At 40.8% G+C, this 21314-nt stretch overlaps 1 protein-coding gene and 1 pseudogene across 1 annotated transcript in view; one reads left to right on the forward strand and one right to left on the reverse strand.

The window, feature by feature from the left end:
• LOC108913643 (gonadotropin-releasing hormone II receptor-like) overlaps positions 1 to 21314 on the reverse strand; it is a gene marked incomplete at its 3' end in the record, with an annotated part of 157832 nt that overhangs the window by 71120 nt on the left and 65398 nt on the right. The gene's annotated exons all lie outside the window — the stretch shown is intronic.
• The window catches only part of LOC108913644, a 41532-nt pseudogene continuing 35224 nt past the window's right edge, over positions 15007 to 21314 (forward strand).

Consider the following 21314-nt stretch of genomic DNA (forward strand, 5'->3'; position numbering starts at 1 on the left):
CCTCGTGGTGAACTAAAACGCTGACGGCGGCTTAATTCCTAGGTCCTGGTGACGTTTCGGTAGCGGCTGCGTAGTTCTCCTAAGCGGGACTTGTAAAATTCTTACTCAGGCGGTGACGTATCGCTGGCTAGACGGCAGGCTGGAGCTCGGCACGACTGATTCCTTCGCTGGCAGGTAGAGGACAGGCGTACGATTATCATCGCCGTGTGAATTTGCCAGCTATCGGCTGCGCGGTGACGGACGGTGTTTGAAATGCCAAAAATGAATGACGGTGCGGTACATCATATTTATTCATAAAATAAAATAAAAAGAACACAAATGTGGGGTGTTGGAAAATCACTTTGTTATACCCCCCTCTTACTTCCGCTAAAAAATAAAAATGAAATATTTATTTTTTTCCTAAATAAATCCCTAAATTACAAGGCGCATACCCCACACAGGTTAGTAAACTTTATTTGGGGATATGTTCACCTTTAACAAAATCAAAAACTAATTTCGGAAAAGAGATTCTATATAAACCAAAATAATTTATCCTCTACAGCTTTCAGTGCTGAACAGTATTTTACCCTAGAAAAGAAAAATCTAAAAAAAACGGTAATTCTGGTCGGAACGGATTACGGTTCTTAGGACAGCAAGCTGCATTGGATGCCCTTGGAAGCGGTTTCGGTTCGGCGGAAAATGTCCGGGAAATAACACTGAACTCCTCTGGATGCGGTCAGGTGTCCTGGATGTGAGCGGGAACGGTGTCGAGGAACTGTGGATAAACGGCTGCGGCTGGGGATGGCATGCGGGCGGTTTTCGCATGTACAGTCCTTGGACATTATGCCATATCTCCCACATCGGGAGCAAAACAGGCGTCGTGTCCGGGTGCAGGTTCGACGGGAATGGCCAGGATAGCCACATCGCCAACATAACTCCCAACGATCCACTGGTAAGTAAAGTGGACAATCTTGGCGGGTTGGTGGCGAGGTTGTTTGCGGCTCCTCCCACTTGGCCTGGACTTGGCGGATTATTTCGGAGGTTACTTCTAATGGGTCAGTAACCATGGTAGCTGCTTGGGAAGATATGGGTTGAATACCCAACTCGGGTTGTGCCTGCGGGGTTAGTATGAGTGGTGTTTCGGTGGGGGAGTTCGTCAACTTCCATTCCATAGGGACGGTGTCGGATGATTCCTTGGCTGGTTGGATCGATATTTCCTCGGAGAGGTTCCGTGACGGTCCGGGTCGGTCGGAATCTTCCTGCAGCGCATCTTCCAGCGCCAATAAGACTAGGTCTTGGTCGGCCTGGGATACATGTAGTTCGAGATTCGGTGCCTCCATCTGAAAGAAGATTTCGGTCTGGAAAATAAAAAAAACATCTTTATATAGAAAATAAACTTTTATTTCTGGTGTAAGCTACAAAAATAAACATAAAGAATTGGACGGATAATGAAAAATATAATTGGGGTTTCTTTTTCCGGTTTGGGTGTTATATTTCTCGGGGCCACACTGTCACCCATCTGGTTCTCCCGTCCCCGGTTTGACATCGGTACCGCCACCTTTCTGTTGGGGGTATGTCAACGGGTCTGACGGCGGAGACGGCCTGGTACAGTTCGTCATCCCATTCCCGGGAGTTCGGGTATTGGCTTATCCGGTCAGTCAGGAAGGCGGTAGGAGTCAGAGGTTGGTGGCTCTTCGGGGCCGGTGGTGTCGGAGCCGGAGTTGGAGCGGTGGTTATCTGGCGATCGGGCGGCAGGGATATGTCAGCCAGGGAACAACACGATGTTGTTATCGTTATCCCCGACAATGGTGTGCGGTTCTCTGGTCGGCTGGGTGGATCAGCTTTGCCTTTCGTGGTGGGCGGTTTTGTGGGGCGGGTAGGCTTCCGACCTGCGGTATTGGCAAGGAAGCGGGCTCCCAACTGGGCTCGAGCTTGCCGAATAATCCCCCAACGGCGCTTTCTTTTCGCGTCCACGCGGAGGTTCTGTGTGGGTGGCACGGGGGCTCCTCGGGGTGGTTCCCCGGGCTGGCGGCGTGGCGGTGGCGGCAATCTAGCGCTCGACACTGGAAGAGGCAAACGGTTTTAGGTATTTAAGATGGACTCGGTGAATCCTCTTTCCGGTATCTGACTTAAGATTGTATACCACCGGTGAAACGACATCGGTAACGGTATATGGTCCGGAATACTTTGGTGCTAACTTCGCGGCGAAACCCTTGATTGCGGATGACAGAGGGTTTTCCCGTTTCATGATACGGTCACCTTTATAACAACGCCATTCACGGCGGCGGAGGTTGTAGTAGCGGCTTTGGGACGTGAAAGCTTGTGCTAGCTTTACAGGCACTAGCTGAAACACTTCGGTTAGCTTTTCCAGACGGTCGGTGTGCATAACCGGGATTTGGTTGTCTTCAGGCGGTTCGGCGGGGGTTTCAGCATTCTCCCGATATACGGTCTTCGGTAGATGCAACTCCCGTCCAAAGTTTAAGAATGCGGGCGTAAATCCGGTGGATTCGTGTCTTGAACTATTGATGGCCAGCTGCAGGTCACTCAGGTGTTGATCCCATTTCTTGTGATCCTGCTCGCAGTACTGGGCTATCATAGTTTTGATCGTACGGTTGGCACGTTCGACCGGGTTTGCTTGCGGTGTGTACGGCGGGGTGAAACGGTGCTGGATACCAAACTCTTCCAACAAGGACCGGAAAACACGGCTGTCATACTGGGTGCCATTATCACTGATAATGGTGCGGGGACATCCGAAACGGGTAATAATTTCCTCGTAGAGAGCTTGACTGACATTCCGGGCGGTAGCACTCCTTAGCGGACGGCATTGGATCCATTTGGTAAAACGATCTTGAAAAACTATCAAGAAGTTATTTCCCTTACTGGATCGCGGAAGGGGCCCTATTAGGTCGGTGCTGACGGTTTCCCATGGTTGGCGGTTGGTGGACGGTTGCATCTTCCCAGCAGTTTGTTGCTGAGACGGCTTGTACCGCTGACACTGCATACAACTTCGTACGTACTTGGCGATATCGCGGAACATACCAGGCCAATAGTACTTTTGTGACATGCGAGCGATGGTTTTAGCAATTCCCATGTGTCCAGCGGACGGAGCATCATGGTTCTCTTGCAAAACCGCTGAGCGGAGCGGCGTGGGGACGCATAGCTTCCATGGATCGGATAGATCGGGTTCGGTTAAGTCGCTGGAATCCCAGAAGTGGCGGAACAGACGGTTATTGCGTATGCAATAATCCGGGAATGCTTCAGGGTTTCTTTCGACTTCCGACTTCTTTCTGCTATACCATGAACAGTTTGGCGGCTCATTCAGGACGCATAGTTCTCCGGTACTTGGTGCAGAAGAAGTTCCTTCTATCGGCTGACGGGACAGAGCATCGGCTACTCGGTTTAGGGTTCCCTTGCGGTACTTAATTTCGAAGTCGTATTGCTGCAGGAATACGCTCCATCGGGCTAGACGGCCGGCAGGACTTTTGATGGAATGCAGCCATCGCAGAGATTGATGGTCGGTCAGGACGGTGAAGTGATAGCCTTCAAGATACGGTCTCATCTTCTCTATGCCCCACACTATAGCCAAACACTCTCGTTCAGTGACGGAGTAATTCTTTTCGGCAGGCGACAGTGTGCGACTAGCATACGCTATCACTCGGTCGTATCCGTCGATATTCTGGGTCAGAGCTGCTCCCAGTCCATGATCGGAGGCATCGGTCTGGAGGGTAAACGGTTGTTCGAAGTCCGGACAGGTTAAAATCGGAGCTTCGGTCAGGCAGTTCTTCAAGTGGTTGAAGGCGTCTTCTTGGTCACTGGTCCACTTGAAACGGTGATTTTTCCGGAGTAATCGGGTTAACGGAGTCACAATCTGGGAAAATGACGGTACAAAGCGTCGGTACCAGGAAGCCATTCCTAGGAAGCGGCGGACGTCTCGGATGTTTCGAGGGGTGGGGAACTTCTTGATCGAGTCCACCTTTTCAGGATCTGTCTGAATCCCCTCAGCGGTGACGATATGTCCTAGGTATTTGAGCGACTTCCTGCAGAACTCGCATTTGTCGGGGTTTAGCTGCAGGTTAGCCATTCGTAGTCGGCGGAATACTTCTCGTAAATTGTCCAGGTGTTCTTCAAAGGTTTCCCCTAATACAATGATGTCATCCAGGTAGGCAAACGCATAGGGTTCCATTTCCGGTCCAATGATCCTATCTAGGAGTCGTTGGAATGTAGCTGGAGCCGAGTGAAGTCCAAAAGGCATGACTCGAAACTGGAACAGGCCTCTGCCGGGGACGGTGAAAGCAGTGATCGGTTTGCTCTCGGCAGTAAGTGGAATCTGCCAGTATCCCTGCTTGAGGTCTAAACTGGAGATATATCTGGCCTTGCGGAGCTTGTCCAGTATCGCGTTGATGTACGGTAACGGGTAGGCGTCTTTCTCGGTAACCTCGTTGACTTTTCGGAAGTCGATGCAGAATCGAGGTTTTCCATCCTTTTTGCGGACGATGACGACGGGTGAACTCCACGGGCTGTCGGACGGCTCTATTATCCCGTTGTGCAGCATTTCATCAACCTCCTTGTTGATAATGTCCTGCATTTTCGGGTTTTGCGGGCGGTACCTTTGTTTGATCGGTTCGGACTGTGACAGGCGGATATGGTGTTGTATCAAGCCGGTAGTACCATGTAAATCCTTGAAACTAGGTAACTCGGTCTCCAGGAAGGATTCTAGCTTCTCTTCCTCCGTTGGTGATGGGGCTGACGACAGAACTTCCAAGGGATCTACATCGGGGCTTGGTGTCGACGAGATGACGGTGTTATCCAGGCTAACGGTGGCAGCGGACGGACTTATCAGGAAGTTGTGCTTGCGCAGGATGTCCATTCCTAGCACAACATCGGAGGATAAATTTGTGAGATACCATAGCCTCTCATCAAATTCTTTACTCCCTATCCGGAATTTGATCTGGTAAACCTCGGTTACGGTCACCAAGTTACCATTCGCTAGCTGAACGGGCGGTGCGGTAGCGGTCTCATAATGTAGGCCTAGTTGACGGATTCGGTCTCCTACATATGAGCGTGCTGCTCCGGTGTCGATCAGGGCCAAGAAGGTCTTTCCCTGAATCCGGATTGGTACGTGCGGTCGATTGTCCGGGTGGCGGGCGGATATGGTTTGCGAGGCAAGACTAGGGCGGAACGGTACAGGCCTCGTAACGGTACGGTTCCGGTCTAGTTTTCCGACTGGGAACATGAGCAGTCCCTAGTCATAATTCCAGACTGTCCACATCTGGAGCAGAAAAGGCGGGGCGGTGCTCGACATTGACTTCGAAAATGTCCACTCTTCCCACAACGCCAGCAGATAGCGTTGCGGTCAGAAGGGACGTTGGCGGCGGAAGTCGACGGTCGTTCTTCTGGTGTTCGGACATGTCTTACGGTCTGTGGTCTAATCGGGGTTGTCTCAATCGGTGTTTCTTCTGGTCGGGTGGTTCTTGGCGGATCAGATCTGACTGTCGGAGTTGTCTGAGTCCTTTCTGGTGGTGATGTTACGGGCGGTAGGACAGCTACTGGTGTCTGGTTCCGGACGAAGTTAGGCGGAGACGGCGCGGTTGGTTTGGCAGGTCGATTAGCCGCGATTTCTCTCTGCAGAGCTTCGTACTCTTCCACCTGGCGAATCAGGTCACGAGGACTCTGGATTTCGCTTCGGCGGATGTACTGCCGGTATTCGGGGAGCAAATTTCCATACAGGCGTTGGAGGGCTCGGTCGGACGAGAATCCTCCATGTCGGCGTAGCAGGGTCTGTAGGGAGACTAGATAGTCTCGGCCGGACTCCCCTACTTTCTGGCGGCGCTGGAATATTTGTTCTTCCAGGAACGACTCATAATTGGCGGGCAGGTAGAACTGTTTGAAGTCGCCAATAAAATCGTCCCAACAGTTCCATAATTCGCGGTTGTTCCGGTACCAGGCTAAAGCGTTGCCTTGAAATATTTCATACAAGGCGGGTAATACGGCCGACGTTGGTATGTCGCTGTGTTCCTGGAATTCGCAGAGGTTTTCCAAGAACTCCACGAGATCAGTCCTTCCATTGAAGTGCAGGTTCCACTTCCTTACTCTCTCACATACGGTACTGATGCTAAGCGGTGCAGAGGGGTTGCTGACCAGCGGAGCACTTGCTGTGGTCGGCACGACCAGGGGCGGTGGCGGTGGTATGACGAAAGCGGGGGCGGTGTGCATTGGTTGCGGTGAAGCACAGCCGTCCTTAATAAACCTTACTAGTCGCCTCTTTTTCTCTTCTACGGTCCCAGAGACGTCTAGGCGGAATTTCTCTAGTTCCATATCCAGTTGCTCCTTTCTGAGCTTATATATCCAGCTCAGTCGGAAATCTGCTAAGTCGGAGCTTCCGGGTCCTACGGCTGGTTCAGGGTCGGTCAGGATTCGGGTTTCCTCGTTTGATGTCATGTCTTCTTCTGGTCTTGCGGCGGTGAAGGCTGCGGAGCTCTTCAATCGACACGTCTGTTCGTTCTGCGGTCTCAGAACCAACTCTCCGGGCGGTGATAGCTGCGGAGCTCTTCCAGTTGACACGTCTGTTCGGCTTGCGGTCTCAACACCAACTATCCGGGCGGTGATAGCTGCGGAGCTCTTCCAGTTGACACGTCTGTTCGGCTTGCGGTCTCAACACCAACTCTCCAGGTGCTATCTCTTCAACGTTTCAGCGGTTCGGGCTGAAACTATCAGCGTTGGATTCTGCGCCCTCGATTTACTGCTAAACGAGGGGTCACAAGCCAGGTACGCGTTGACACCGGATTTTTCGAAATTCCGGGTAAAATCCGGGGTGGCGGGTTCGGTCTCTAATATATGGTCGGCCGGAATGCCAGGGATCGCCGAAGGCAGGTTTCCCCAAATTTCATCCCGATTTGTGAGATTGGTAAACGGTTTTTCGAAACGGTTCGTCGGATCGGAATGAAACTAACGGCAATCGATTCTACGCCCCCAAGTACCTATTCCACGAGGGGTCACACGCCTGGTAAAAATTTCGACCGGAGTCGCCAAGAGCTCCGGGCAAAATCCGGTAGGGCGGTAAAAAACGGCCTGGACGGTGTCTTGGGATTCCAACGGCTTGCTGCTTCTGGTTTTTCTTGGTTTCGGCTTCCCACTTTGCTACGGCAGACCTATCTTCGAAACGGCTAGTCGGATTCAACTGCAACTGCCACCAATCGATTCCTGGGGTCGAATTACCATGAAAACGATACCCCACACGGATATGTTCGGATCGGGTTCCTTCGAGCACTTTCGGAAAAGTTCGGGCGGAGTTCGGACTTTCTGGTCGAAAATGCAGGCTTCTGGTGTCTTAACACACTTGAGCCTTAGGTTCGATCTCCAATTTCTTCTGGCGTTGTCCAGATGGCTTCTGACGTCTTCGGCCGGGTTCGGAACGGTTCGGAAACGGTCGGGACGGTTCGTAAACGGTCGGAGTCTTCAAATCTTCACTAACTCTCTCTTTTAGGTCCCTGCTCGGGCGCCAAATTTGTGACGTTTATTGTCACTATGACGCCTGAGCGACGGCAGTTTTCTCGGGCGCCAGTTTCCGTTTATGGTGCAGAAACACCACTACGCGGGCGGCTACAGTCAAGACACGGTATGTCCAGAGGGTCTAGAGAGAGTTAGACTTCACACAGGAATAAAAGGCCACAATTGGGAAATATTTACATTTATTTAGTCCAAATCTACCTATTTACACTATGCTAATCTATTGCTAACGGTTACGGTTATATACAGGGTGACTACGGAAAACGGTAACGGGGCGGTATTAAGCGGTGACCTGACGAAAGCAAAGCACAGCAGAGCTAGCGGAACGGTTAAGGCGGTAAGCGGTAGTGCAGATACCAGAAAGAAGGAAGCGATCTAGCAAAGCAAAGCTACAATCAATAACTATAGACTAGACTTGGCTACTATCTTTACACAAAAGCAATAAAACAGTAACAGCGGGGCTCCTCAATCCTGGCAGGCGGCTGGCAGAAAATCTCTGAAAGAAAGATGGATTAGTTACGACCTGCGTTTCAACTCATAGGACAGAAAGGGAGGAAAGGATGACAACATCCTATCAGCCGAACGCGCAGTTAGGTTAAGTGTACCGGAAAGAGACAACAGTACACCCAACCACGTCGTACCTGAAAGAGAAACGAGATTAACTACGACCTGCGTCTCCACTCATAGAACAGAAAGGAAATGGGACACGACATTCTATCAGCAGAGCGCGCAGTTAGGTCGAATGCATCGGACAGTGACAACAATGCACCCTTCCTTGTCGTATGTCGGCGGTTCGGTACGACCTGCGTTTCAACTCATAGGACAGAAAAAGGGGGAGACAACATCCTATAAGCCGAACTCGCAGTTTAGGTCCAGTGCACCGGACAGAGACAACAGTGCACCTTTCCTTGTCGTGGTACGGCGGATACTGAAAAGAGAAGCTATGATTAATACAAACGGACAGCGGCCAAGTCTTTACCTAGGTTCCCTAACTTTGACTCACTTCTTTCCTGGGCACGTCTGGTCGGTCGGAACGCTGGAACAGGACTAACTCTGCAGTACAATTACCTCGTCAGGTCTCTTGTCACCTCAAGAGACTTGCGCATTGAATCTGCGCGGAACCTAACTTACTGCAGCGGTCTTCGGAGTGGACTGGTGTTGGCGGCGGCTGGAGTGAACTAACTTCTCCAATTTCGTTTGTTTCCTAAGTCCCTCGTCTCGGATTGGCGGCTGCGCAGGTCGTATAAACTCGACTTGTAGAATTCTCACCTACTTCCAGCGGTGACGTATCTTCGGGAAAGGCGGCTGGTGGCTCGACTGGATGCGACGACAGCTCCTGGTAGACTAAACCTTTGAATACAGCCTGTCTGCTATATTCGTACGGCGAATCCTAGCGGCTGCGCAGTTTCCTCAGGCTGGACTTAGTGAAATCTTACCAATTCCTTCCTGGTGACGTAGGTCTCACTGGAACGGCTGACGGCTGGACTGGTCTCTACGATGCCTCGTGGTGAACTAAAACGCTGACGGCGGCTTAATTCCTAGGTCCTGGTGACGTGTCGGTAGCGGCTGCGTAGTTCTCCTAAGCGGGACTTGTAAAATTCTTACTCAGGCGGTGACGTATCGCTGGCTAGACGGCAGGCTGGAGCTCGGCACGACTGATTCCTTCGCTGGCAGGTAGAGGACTGGCGTACGATTATCATCGCGGTGTGAATTTGCCAGCTATCGGCTGCGCGGTGACGGACGGTGTTTGAAATGCCAAAAATAAATGACGGTGCGGTACATCATATTTATTCATAAAATAAAATAAAAAGAACACAAATGTGGGGTGTTGGAAAATCACTTTGTTACACTATTTAACAACAACAATGAGTTAAGAGCTTGATTGGATCAGCTTTTCGAGACAAAACCGGAGGATTTCTACAGAATAGGCACCAACCCAATACATGATTACATTTGCGCAATATGGAGGACCACAATAATATAGTAATATATACAAGGCGTTTTTGTCCTTGGAAACAAACTGAACTCTGTTTAAATACTTGAAAACAGAATTTTAAAATATTCTCTAACTTATTTGAGCCTAATCAAAGTTATTGATATATAAACTTAGTCAATAAGGGTTAACTTATCCATTAAAATTTTAATTTTCTCTGCCGAGTTATAAGTAATTACTTAGTCTACCGAAGGGCTAAAATTTTTATTCATTTTTATAATTCAGTATAAGAAAAGTTTAGGCGACGTAATTAAAGGTGGTTGAATCAACGGTGGCTGAATTATATATAAGAATCCTATTGGTTATTTCATTTTTGTTATTTAAACTGTCAGCAACATAACTTCCTGCAATTTGATTTCCACCCACCATGTATCTTGATTGTTAATACATCCTATATTAGCCAGTAATGTTACCGATGTTCTTTGGAATGAATGGCCTGTATATGTTTCAGGATGTTCTAGTTTCAAAAACTGTGCAAACTTATTAGCAATCATAGAAAGGGTATTCTTGCCGACTGGTGGGTTGTAACATCTAACTGCTTACGCATAAAGAAGCGAGAAATTTCAGTTTTAATTTCCAATCTAATGTCTAAATATCAAAAAATAAAACCTAATCTTTATTTCATGGACCATAAAGAATGGACCATGGACCTGTGGGAGCAGATGAAATGTTATACACCTCGCAGCAGTTAAGTATAATTTACCTCCTTTATGGTGTAAATAATAACTATAGTGATTGTAATTAATTCATGTGTTAATAGTTCTTTAAAATCATATTGCGGGGTGTGATTATGTTTATAGTGTCTTCCACGATTTTCTGCAGATACGTTCAACATGTAAATGTAATATTGAAAAAAAAAATCGGAATATTTAGTTAATAATTTAGATACTTAATAATGACAATATTAGTAGAAGTAGTATTAAATATATGGTATTTTTCGTAATTAGTCATCACGATTTACTTCTATCATAAAATTTGGTTTAATAGCGTACATTATGTATAATAAATTAAAATATAAAAAAACTTGTTTTAATTCGAAAAAAAATTGAATAAAAAAGATATCACTCTAGAACCTGTCTCATAAATTTGCATATTGAAAGACGACTTTTTTTGACAATAATCAATCGAAAAATGTATTATTTTTATAAAACTACATCTCAAAACGCACAAAATGAAAAAAAAATATAATATCTATAGTTACAGGTATTTGAGAATTTTTTACCCAAAATATTCAAATGATAACTTCTTAAGGGGTTTTAATTTAAAAAAATTACCAATACCAAAAAAATCAAGAAAAATAAAAATGGTCGGGTCACCTCAGAAATTTGGCATGGAATGCCCCATAAGAAATCCTATCAAGTTGAGACTATATAAAGAAATTGTCTTAATAAAATGTGTAAATAGTAAGATCTTTCTATAGTAGCCACTTTTTACGTGTTGTCTTTGTCAAGAGTTAAATATCTTTTGCGTACCTAGATTTTTGGTTTTGAAGGAAACTGTTTGACTTCATTTGATGGATCTTTTTAGGAATTTTTATTTTTTTTTAATTTATTCGAATTTATAGTAATAAGGAAAATACTAATGTGATGTTAAATTTTAGTGGGATTTTTAACCTCTTAGGAGAATTAACTATTTGTGGAACAGTTATTTGCTTTAATGCACGAAATAAAACCTCAAACATATTATATTTTATTTACCATTTCATTTATTAATAAAATAAGTAATTTTCTCTGTATTCATACGAAGAAGCAGTAAATTCGTTAGAAATCGCGACTCTGTTGAACAGCGATTGTATTATCAACAGACCTAGCAAACAAACAAATTAAGTAAAACTTTTCAGTTCTGCGAGTGAAGTTTTATGCAAAATGTTTGCGTCGGGATCTGTGTTTAGTAAAAGCAGCTTATTTAAACTAAACTTTTGAAATATTTGCTTTGCAACTTGTTGAATAATCATTTTCCACAATTATGAACATACAAAATAAAATAAGGAAAGAAAAATATATCATAAATATTAGGTTTTGCGATTGTGTGTTTCAGTTTCAGAATCTTTTATTATGAATTGTACAAATGAAAATGTAGAAGAAATAATTGTAATAAATATTGATAATACTGAAGATTAAAGCGAAATATTCCATTGTAATTCTATATTCAGCTTTACTATTTAGTGCTATTGTGATATCCTTTGTGTGAACATATTCATATTTCGATTTGCTATTTTCACGCATAGTGTTTTTATTAAATTAATTCATATTTACAATACTTCATACATCTTCACATACGGGTCAAAGAGAAAGGAAGGTGCAGAATGTGGAATTTATTTTAGATCTCTCCATATCCGATATCAGTAGGCAATAGATGGGCATGCTACCTTGGAACAAACGGAATTGGCAGGGATAGCCGCCAAAAAAATTGCGCACTACGGGTAAAACCTTTACTACTACACATACGGTAGACAAGCGTTACTGATCTTACGTAATCATAAGATATTGACTAGATCAGTATGGGAATGACACCAGGCACTGGTCGTGACCTCATTTTCCAACAGCACATCTGTATGCTGGATCAAGGAACACGACCGGTGTAATGGCAATAAAGAGTGGGCTAGAAGTTCATCGGACCTCGATATATTTGAACCCGCCTCCTCCACTGTGCTTCCAATGTCAGCATTTGTTAAAATTATCAAGGACAACACACACAAAGAGTTTGTGAAATGGTTGGACGAAACAAATAGCTGTCAATTTGATAATGAGTTACTAAAATATCCTAGCAACGATACATCCACAAAATACCGGACTATGTCTAGGTTAAATCTTCGCCTGGTGATAGGTATTCGAATATTGAAACTGGACGATGTTGTCTAAGGAAAGGCCTTTACCACACGAAAAAGTGTGAAACACCTGTTTGTAGGGGTTGTAAACAGGAAGACGAGATAGTACTGCATGCACTATGTGAATGCACTGCCGCCTTGTTAACAAGAGAATCCATGTTGGGAGAACGCTGGCCTTCTATTGCCTATATTAGAGAGATCCCCCTGAGCAACGTTACAACTTTTTCTCTTTAATAGGTTGGTTAACGGCTCAGATGGATTGATCTTCTATTGGGAGAAAGTACAAAGGGCCTAATGGGGCCTAAGTGCTGTAGCTTCTAAGCTGCCCTCCCCACAATTCCAGATTTCAGATTTCAGATCCAGGTAAAACCATATCTATCCACGACATCCCATCAATCCTGAAAGAAGCTTTAACTGATGCCATAATTCTTCGAAATATAATAACAGATTTAAAGATACAGGACCTAAAAGTTGCAATTTTGCTGGTTTTGAATTACTATTTCCAAATGAGTGATTTTCAAATAGAATTGCCTGCGAATTTTTATTCCCGAGAAGTCGAAAGTGCGCTACGGACGAGCATATAAAAATTTCAAAGAATGGTGCCAGAACAAAAATACTGGTGTTTCTGAAATGTCACTGTTAGCATATTTCATATAGAAGTCAAGAACTTTAAAGTCACCGGTGAGTTTGTGGAGTCAATGATAAGGCAACTATTTTTATAGAGAACGTGGATATATCAAAATATCCCAAGCTGAGAGCTTTTTTGAAACGTAAGAATGGCGGCTATACACCTAAAAAGTCAAACGTATTTGCAAGAGAACAGCTCAAAACAATTTTCCTTTGAGGCACCCGATAACACATATTTGCCAATGAAGGTACTGACGGTCTTAGGCATTGCAAGAGCATGCCGAGTTATGCAAACTTACTTTGGACAACGTCAATTTAAAAAATTTCGATGACATTATTGTAATTATATTTCCCCGATTCTAAAAATGGTTTGTCACGTACGCTTACAATTACTTCTCGTCTGGGTTCTGTTTCTCACCCAGAAATTCTCAAGAAATATATTGGATTAGATTGGAAATTAAAACAGAAATTTCACGCTTTTTTATGTGCTACCAAGCCGATGTTACAACCAACCAGTCTGCAAGAATACCCTTTCTATAATTCCTAATAAGATTGCACAGTTTTTGAAACTAGAACATCTTTCAACATATACATGCCATTCATTCCGAAGAACATCAGCAACGTTACTGGCTAACGCAGGAGTTATTAGCAATCAAGATACATGGTGGGTGGAAATCAGCCACAATTGCAGAAAGTTATGTTGCTGACAGTTTAAGTAACAAAAATTAAATAGCCAACAGGATTCTTTACAATGACACTTCAACTCCAGGTTTTAGTAGTACGTGGCATCGTGCTGTTTTAATGGATCAGTCAGATAATATTGAGTCTCCGGTGATTGAAATGGAGCAGTCAAATCATTTTCAGAAAAATGTAACAATTATTAAACGCAAGGAGAATAATTATCCATAGTTTATAAATGTTACTAAATGTAATAACTGTACAATTACTTTCAATATTCATTCATAATAATTAACAAACTCGAAATCGCTTTTTTCCCTAGGGAGGTAAGTTACCTCACTTACCTCCCGTTGACCATAGCAACTTCCACTTCCACGGTCAAATTCACTTAAAAACAATGTATTAATAGTCTATTTACTATAGTGGGAGCAGATCAAAATATTTTAGAGACAGAAACTAAATTTGAGAATATTTACATGAACTTAACAAAAAAATCCTTGATACGGACTTTGTAGGACATCGATTTATCCATTGTTGTATATTATCGAGAACATTTTGGTCTGCCCACAGATTTTCCACTGCAAATACAGGGTTTGGTTTCAAATCTTTTGATAATAGCACATTTCCGGTTTAAGAAAGTGTCGTAACTATTGTTTGCGTATGGACATTCCGTAATAAATTGTTCCATTTCAAAAATGAGCCGTTAAAATAAAGGCATCTTATCCTGGTATAATACGTTCTGAAATAAAAATGTTATTAGCCTCAAAATGTTTTTGCTATAACTTACCAGTAATTCAACGAAATGCCAAAATTTTTGCTGTAAAAACAACTAATTTATTTGAAATATGTACGATTTAGCAAAAGAAACAATAAAACGATGGCAGCAAATGAACTCGAACGAAAACAGACACGGACGACGGACGCCACTAAAAAATGCACAAATGTCAAAATTACGTCATCGGTCATAATGATTTGTTTACAATAAACAGTAAGAAACTATTGCGTCTACACTCGAGATAATCTGATTGGTTGAATGAAATATCATGAAAAATTACTCCAATCATGAACCGGTAAAACAAAATGTTACATTTTAACGTAGTCTTGATCTTATTGTGTTATACTCTATTTTTAAACTAAGAGGAGCGTTTTGAATATTGCGCGCCAAAATGGTGGTTTCTTATTGGTTAATTTTGAGCCCACTTTACACTGCTAATAAATTTTACATTTTGACATTTATTGTCATTTTGCCTCTTAGTTATCATCAGTTCGTTGTCATTGTGTTTTTACCTGCTTTTCTTTCTATTTATTATCCCAGTTACGTATAAATCAGTTCTTATCAGAACTAAACAACTTATTATATTGTTTATCATCCGTTTTTTCCAATTTTCCATTGGATATGGATGATGCTGCGCCGACCACGAGTAAGGCAGGCGCGGGAAATACATCGCCGTCGCCCCCAAGGAAACGAAAACAACTCAGTTTGGGGCATTTGTCTCTGGCAGAAAAGCAAGCAATATTGAATTTGTACAAGAAAAGCCTAGATGATGAACCTACTCTTAAAACTGTCCAACTTGTATCCAAAATAGCGATGACATTAGGTAAATTTATGTTAACATTATTCTGTTGAACTATATTACACATTATACTTTTTTAGGTGTTGCAAAATCAACAGTATATCGAGCCATAAAACAGTATAAATCTACTGGAAGGGTGTCTACTTCCAAACACTGTGGTGGAAGACCTGGGATTGTTACATGTTTGGATGAATCAATGAAGAATTCCATAAGGCGTATAGTACACAGCTTTTTCTTTAAAAATGAGATCCCAACTTTGGACAAAATATTAACCGAAATAAAAAGTCGTCAGGATTTGCCACAGATGGTTCATCATTATACAAATTTATGAAACAAATTAATTTTAAGTAAGGTTGAAGACATATCTCGAAGCAAGTATAATTGCAATAAAAACATTTTATTTTTTTTTGCAGATACTTAAAACGAAGTCGTAAAAGTGTGTTGATAGAACGTGATGATATAGTGAGATGGAGACTTGACTACTTGATATCAATTAAAAAGTTTAGATCTGAAGGTAGACCTATTTATTATTTAGATGAAACATGGTTAAATGAAGGTCATACAAAAGAAAGGGTATGGGTTGATACTAATATTAAAAGCAAACGTGAGGCGTTCAATGAAGGGCTGTCTACGGGATTAAAAAATCCGTCCGGTAAAGGAAAGCGTCTTATTATCTTACACGCTGGCTCAGAGGAAGGATTCGTTGAAGACTCGTTATTGGTTTTCGAAGGCAAAAAGAATGCAAATGTATTTGAAAAGTGGTTTTCTGAATTTTTGAAAAAAATACCAGATAATTCTGTTATTGTAATGGACAATGCATCATACCATAGTCGAAAAGTAGAAGCTATTCCGACAACATCAACAAAAAAAATTGATATGAAGGCATGGCTGCAATAAAAAAATATCGAATTTGAAGAAGGTATGGTGAGATCACAATTATTATATTTAATTCGCCTAAATAAAGATACATATAATTTGTATATAACTGATGAAATGGCAAAAAAAGAAAATAAAGTTGTGTTACGATTACCGCCATATCATTGTGAATTAAACCCTATAGAATTGATTTGGGCACAGGTGAAGAATGAAGTGGCAAGCAAAAATAAAACATAAATTGAAGGACGTAAGGGAACTACTAATAGAGGCTCTTAATAATGTTACAAATATGAACTGGAAAAAATGTGTAGAACATGTGATTAAGAAGGAAGAAAAAATGGGAACACTTGACGGAATTATGGACGATCTCATTGAACCTTTAATTATATCAATTAATAATAGCGAGAGCGATATGGATACTGACTCGTCGAATAATTCAGAAAATTGTTAAAGACATGATTTGTCCCTAATTTTTACCAATAATATTATAAATTATAAAAACTTATTTTGTTACTTTGAACACCTGCAGATGATATATTACGAACGTAGTTCAGTTATCAGTTATTTGGCAATTATCCGGTAACTTAATAAACGTAGTTCGTAGAAATGCAACAATTCAAAGTAACAAAAACACCATTATATAATTACTCCAATGTTAGATGTAAAAATGTGAATCAATAAAATTGTTTTTAAAAAGTGAAAACTGGAATCATTTATATATGTTTGGTTCGTAGTATATTACTTCATTCATATTCAGTTTTTCAATGTTATGTAGGAAGTACCTCCTATTTTAAAAAAATATATATAAAAGTTAAATAAACCTAGAATTAGATATTTATTCATTGCACGTTATTTTGAATAGGTACTTAATAACCTCATTTAAAAGTAATGAAAGCTTATTGTACTCAAAATGAGGTTAAACACTTGCAGTGAGTATATACTTGATAGTCTGATGCCACAGAAGTTTAATCCAGTATTATCTTCTGTGCTGATGCTATCTGGGGTAGTTTTTAGTAACTTTTGCAGTGTAAATTTGTCTTTGGCATTCACTCCTCTTAGTTTAAAAATAGAGTTTAGTAATTTTTTTACCAGAATTTAATTGACAACGTGAAGGAAACAAAATTCTTGGTCATGTGGCTTGTAATCATTTAAGAAGGCTCTGTACATGTACATTTAAGGTTCATCCTATATAAAACGTATATTTTCAACATTTCTGAATATACGTATCATTCCTTTATTTTATTTCCATTAGTTCTCTCACAAGCTCTTAACCTCAAAAGCATATTTTGTACGCCGCTCGTCGCAATCAACCCTTCGGTTCTCTTTGAGAGCGCCTATTAAATTTTTAAACGTGAATAGCTTCGGAAATATATGACACTGAGAGAGCATGTAGCAATGTGGAGTGGTTAGAACGTGTTTTGGTTTGCTCGAGTTTGGCGATGGTGTTTGCTTAGGCTCAGATTCTATTTTAGTAAAATGTCAGAAGGAAAAGTCTACTTTTTAATCCAATTTTTCTGTTGTACGTCTTTTATCAAATTGTGAGTGCAATATAAAATATTTAATTTTCCATAAAAGGTTTGTGTTGTTTTTTAAACAAAGAGTCAAGCTTATTAATTAACTTTTGAAACTGTACTTATGGTCTTGTCCACTTAGTAACTTTTGTAAGCTTATCAGTATTGGTCGCTGGATGTTACATTTTTAATTCAACTATATGAAAAAAACAAAGTGTCAGAGACCGAATCTGCTATGGAAAATACTTTAGTTAAAGAAGATTGTTTTTGTAAGCTTCGCGACAAGTTATTTATTTTAAAGCCACCATTTTTTAATGTCAATGCAAATGAGCCACGAACATTAAAAAAAATCAAGCGGTTTTCAAGTAAAATTTGTACTTTTCATTTGATTAATAACTCTCGCTGTGTAACTTCATTTCAATTCAGATATAATTTTAAAAGAAAGTAAAACTACGCAGCATCAGTCATAAAAAGATAAACTCGCTCGTACCCCATTACTTTTTTTGGTCTATTCTTTCAGTTTCATATCTCATTGAAGTCATAAAAAGTTCAAGTTAATTGAGGAGTGCCCCACTTTAATCTTTGAAACGATACTTTTTACTTGATCCCAAGATCCTCAAGTGAGTTATTTACAAACCAGCTTCTGTTTTTATTACCTTCAAAAAAACTCTTTAGGGTCTCTCAGATAAATTGCTCTGCTAAGTGGGCAAATTCAATATTTTTTAAAACTGGAATAAATGAAATGTATTTTTTAATAACTGTTGGAACAAAACTATTGCATGTAGTAATGATTACAGTATTTTCATGAAAAGCGTTGAAGAATTTGTAGTAATAAGGAAAAATAGTTCGATTTCGAGAGCTCGATTGAATTGGAATAAGGAGAAAAGGAAGACTATTTTAATCTTTACACAACGACGTGGTAGATATGAAAGAAGTATTTTCTCGTCCAAATTTATGGATATTCAATATACAGAGTGTTGCATGACGTACTGGACAAACTTAAGGAACAAGTCCCTGAGGTCATTTTGAATAAAATAGTTATAATATACATGGGTTCAGTTCTCCATGGTTAATCATTTTTGACTTTGGCAATCAATTACTCGGGAAATAATGGTCGTACAGAAAATCCAAGCAGGGTTCTGAAAACTGCAAAGTATTATGTACAAGTCGTAATTATGGGTTTTTGATAAAAAAATTTTTTCAAAGTGAAAATGTTGGTCAGAAAAAACGTAAAAATTGCATAATTAATAACTTCACCGGTTTCCACATGCTCTGCCCATGCGTACAAGAATGAGGAATCGTTTCATTCTCATAAAGGATAATGCTCATCTTCATACCACAAAACGTACGAGAAAGTTTCTTCACGCCATCAATGTGGTAACCTATAAGTCCCGACGTGAACCCTATAGGGCATGTTTAGGACATGCTCGTGCGTCGATGACGACGAGACTATCCGCAATTACAAAATCACCATCAATTGACCCAGGCTCTTTTACAAACTTGGCAAGGAATTACGCAAAGAGACATCTGGCGGTGCATTAATATGCGAGACCGCTTAGAATCGGTGATTAGGAACAAAGAGGCGGCAATACCCGATATTAAACTGTGATCTGCAACGTCAAATCAACCAAATTTTTTTGACGTTTGTGAAGCTTGTGGATATGTTAAAAAAAATTTGAAAAAATAATTCTTGATATTTTTTGTTAGAATCATGAAGGTTTTTTGATAAAGAAAATATGGATTATTGCTAAAAAATCATTTTTAACTTAAAAAAATGAATAAAAAGTGAAAAATTACTTATTACATTGATTTTCAGCAAAAACGACAAATTTAATCACTCCGGGCACTAAGAAAAAAAAATAGCAGCGTTTTGAAATAATCAGGGTTTCTATAGGACACTTTGAGGTTGAAAAGTTACTGTCAATATCCTCAGTTCATTATTTGCAAAGTTATGCCAAGTTATTCAAATATCCCTAATTATGCAATTTTTACGTTCTAACCAACATTTTCACTTTCAAATTTTTTTTTTTTATCAAAAACCCATAATTACGAATTATAGACAGTACTTTGCAGTTTTCACAACCCTACTTGGATTTTCTGTACGATCATTATTTACCGAGTAATTGATTGCCAAAGTCAAAAATTACTTTTTTGCTTTGATCGACGATAACTCAGCGACAAATAATCGTACAAGGCTCCGGAACCGCTCAAATTGAAGATAATTAAAATATCTAAAAGAGCCTTATGATGAAATTACCAAAAAAATTTAAATCCATAGGCCTCTTTAAAAAAAGCAAAAATTTTTTTTTGATTTTCTTATGATTACTCAAAAACTGCTTATGCTAAAATATTTTAAACTGCAGATCTGAAAACTAGACACTTGAAGCTTCAATTCCCTTAATTTTTTATTCTCTCTACGACCATTTCCCTCCAAGTTATAGTTATTTGAAAATCACCCAAAATTTTGGGATTTTTTAATTTCTGTCCCTAGTGTAGTTTAGAAATAATGTTTTAATATCAATCTGGATAGCTATAAACGTGTTAGTTAACAGAACAAGTGCTAGTTGACATGTCAAAATGTATAAACGTCAGTTTATGTAGTAAACTTTGTGAACGAGTTTCTAGTAATACCTTTTCTATCAACATGCATGTGATGTTTTCAAACGAAGTGGACATAGTTTACATTTATGGATTTTGTGGTGGAAATTAGCGAGCTGCTGGTAGAGTATCAACGACGGCTTCCAAACAGAAGAGTGCAAAATCGTCAAACATTTGATTATGTATTTCGACCTCTGCGAACGCATGGTCCAAGCAATGTCAATTAACTATGGACGTCCTGAGCAGCAAAATTGTATTGAACAAGAAATCATTTTGCAGATAATTGGAGACAGTCCAGAATCAAATACAAGGAGAATTTCAGCACGTACCGATGTTCCTTATTGGAGAGTATGGCTAACATTACATAGCAATCTATTGTATCCTTATGATGTACAACAGGTACAGCATCAGGAACAGCATACTTACTTTCACGGATACGTTTTTGACAATGACTTCAAGCAGATCCTCAATTAGTAAGACGTATTTTATTTACCGGTGAGTCAACTAATTGGGCCGTTCTTTTTTGAAGAGCGCCTTACAAGAGAAGTTTACACCAACTTTTTACGTAATGAATTGCCAGGACTATTGGAAGATATTCCTACATTTACAAGAACAAATGATAGCACAACATGATCGAGCCCCTGCTCATTTTAGTCGACTAACGAGAGGGTATCTTCTATCTATATTAATAGGTGGGCCGGACGTGAAGGACTACATTCTCGGCCACAGAGATCACCGGATCTCAATCCTTATCTATGGGGCCATCTTAAAAGCTTAGTGCACGTGTCACCAATTAATAGTAAAGAGGAGCTGAGGCAGATAATTATTGATAAATGTCAGGGATTACCCATGGATTTTAAGAGCAGCCACACAATCTATTTTGAACAACGTAAATAAGCATGTTATTTTTGTTTTGTTGACATTTTGTTATTGTTATTTTTGAGAATTAAACATAGTAGTAAAAGTTTGAAATCTGTGTACATGTAAGAACTTATTTCTAAATTTTAAACCATATTTCGGTAACCATGGAGAATTGATCCCAAGTATATTATAACTTTTTTACTCACCATGACTTCAGGAACTTGTTCCTTAATTTTGTCCAGTACGCCATACAACACCCTATATATATATATATACTCGTCCAA

Source organism: Anoplophora glabripennis, unplaced genomic scaffold (assembly GCF_000390285.2).
Source record: "Anoplophora glabripennis isolate ALB-LARVAE unplaced genomic scaffold, Agla_2.0 scaffold846, whole genome shotgun sequence".
Lineage (NCBI taxonomy): Eukaryota > Metazoa > Arthropoda > Insecta > Coleoptera > Cerambycidae > Anoplophora > Anoplophora glabripennis.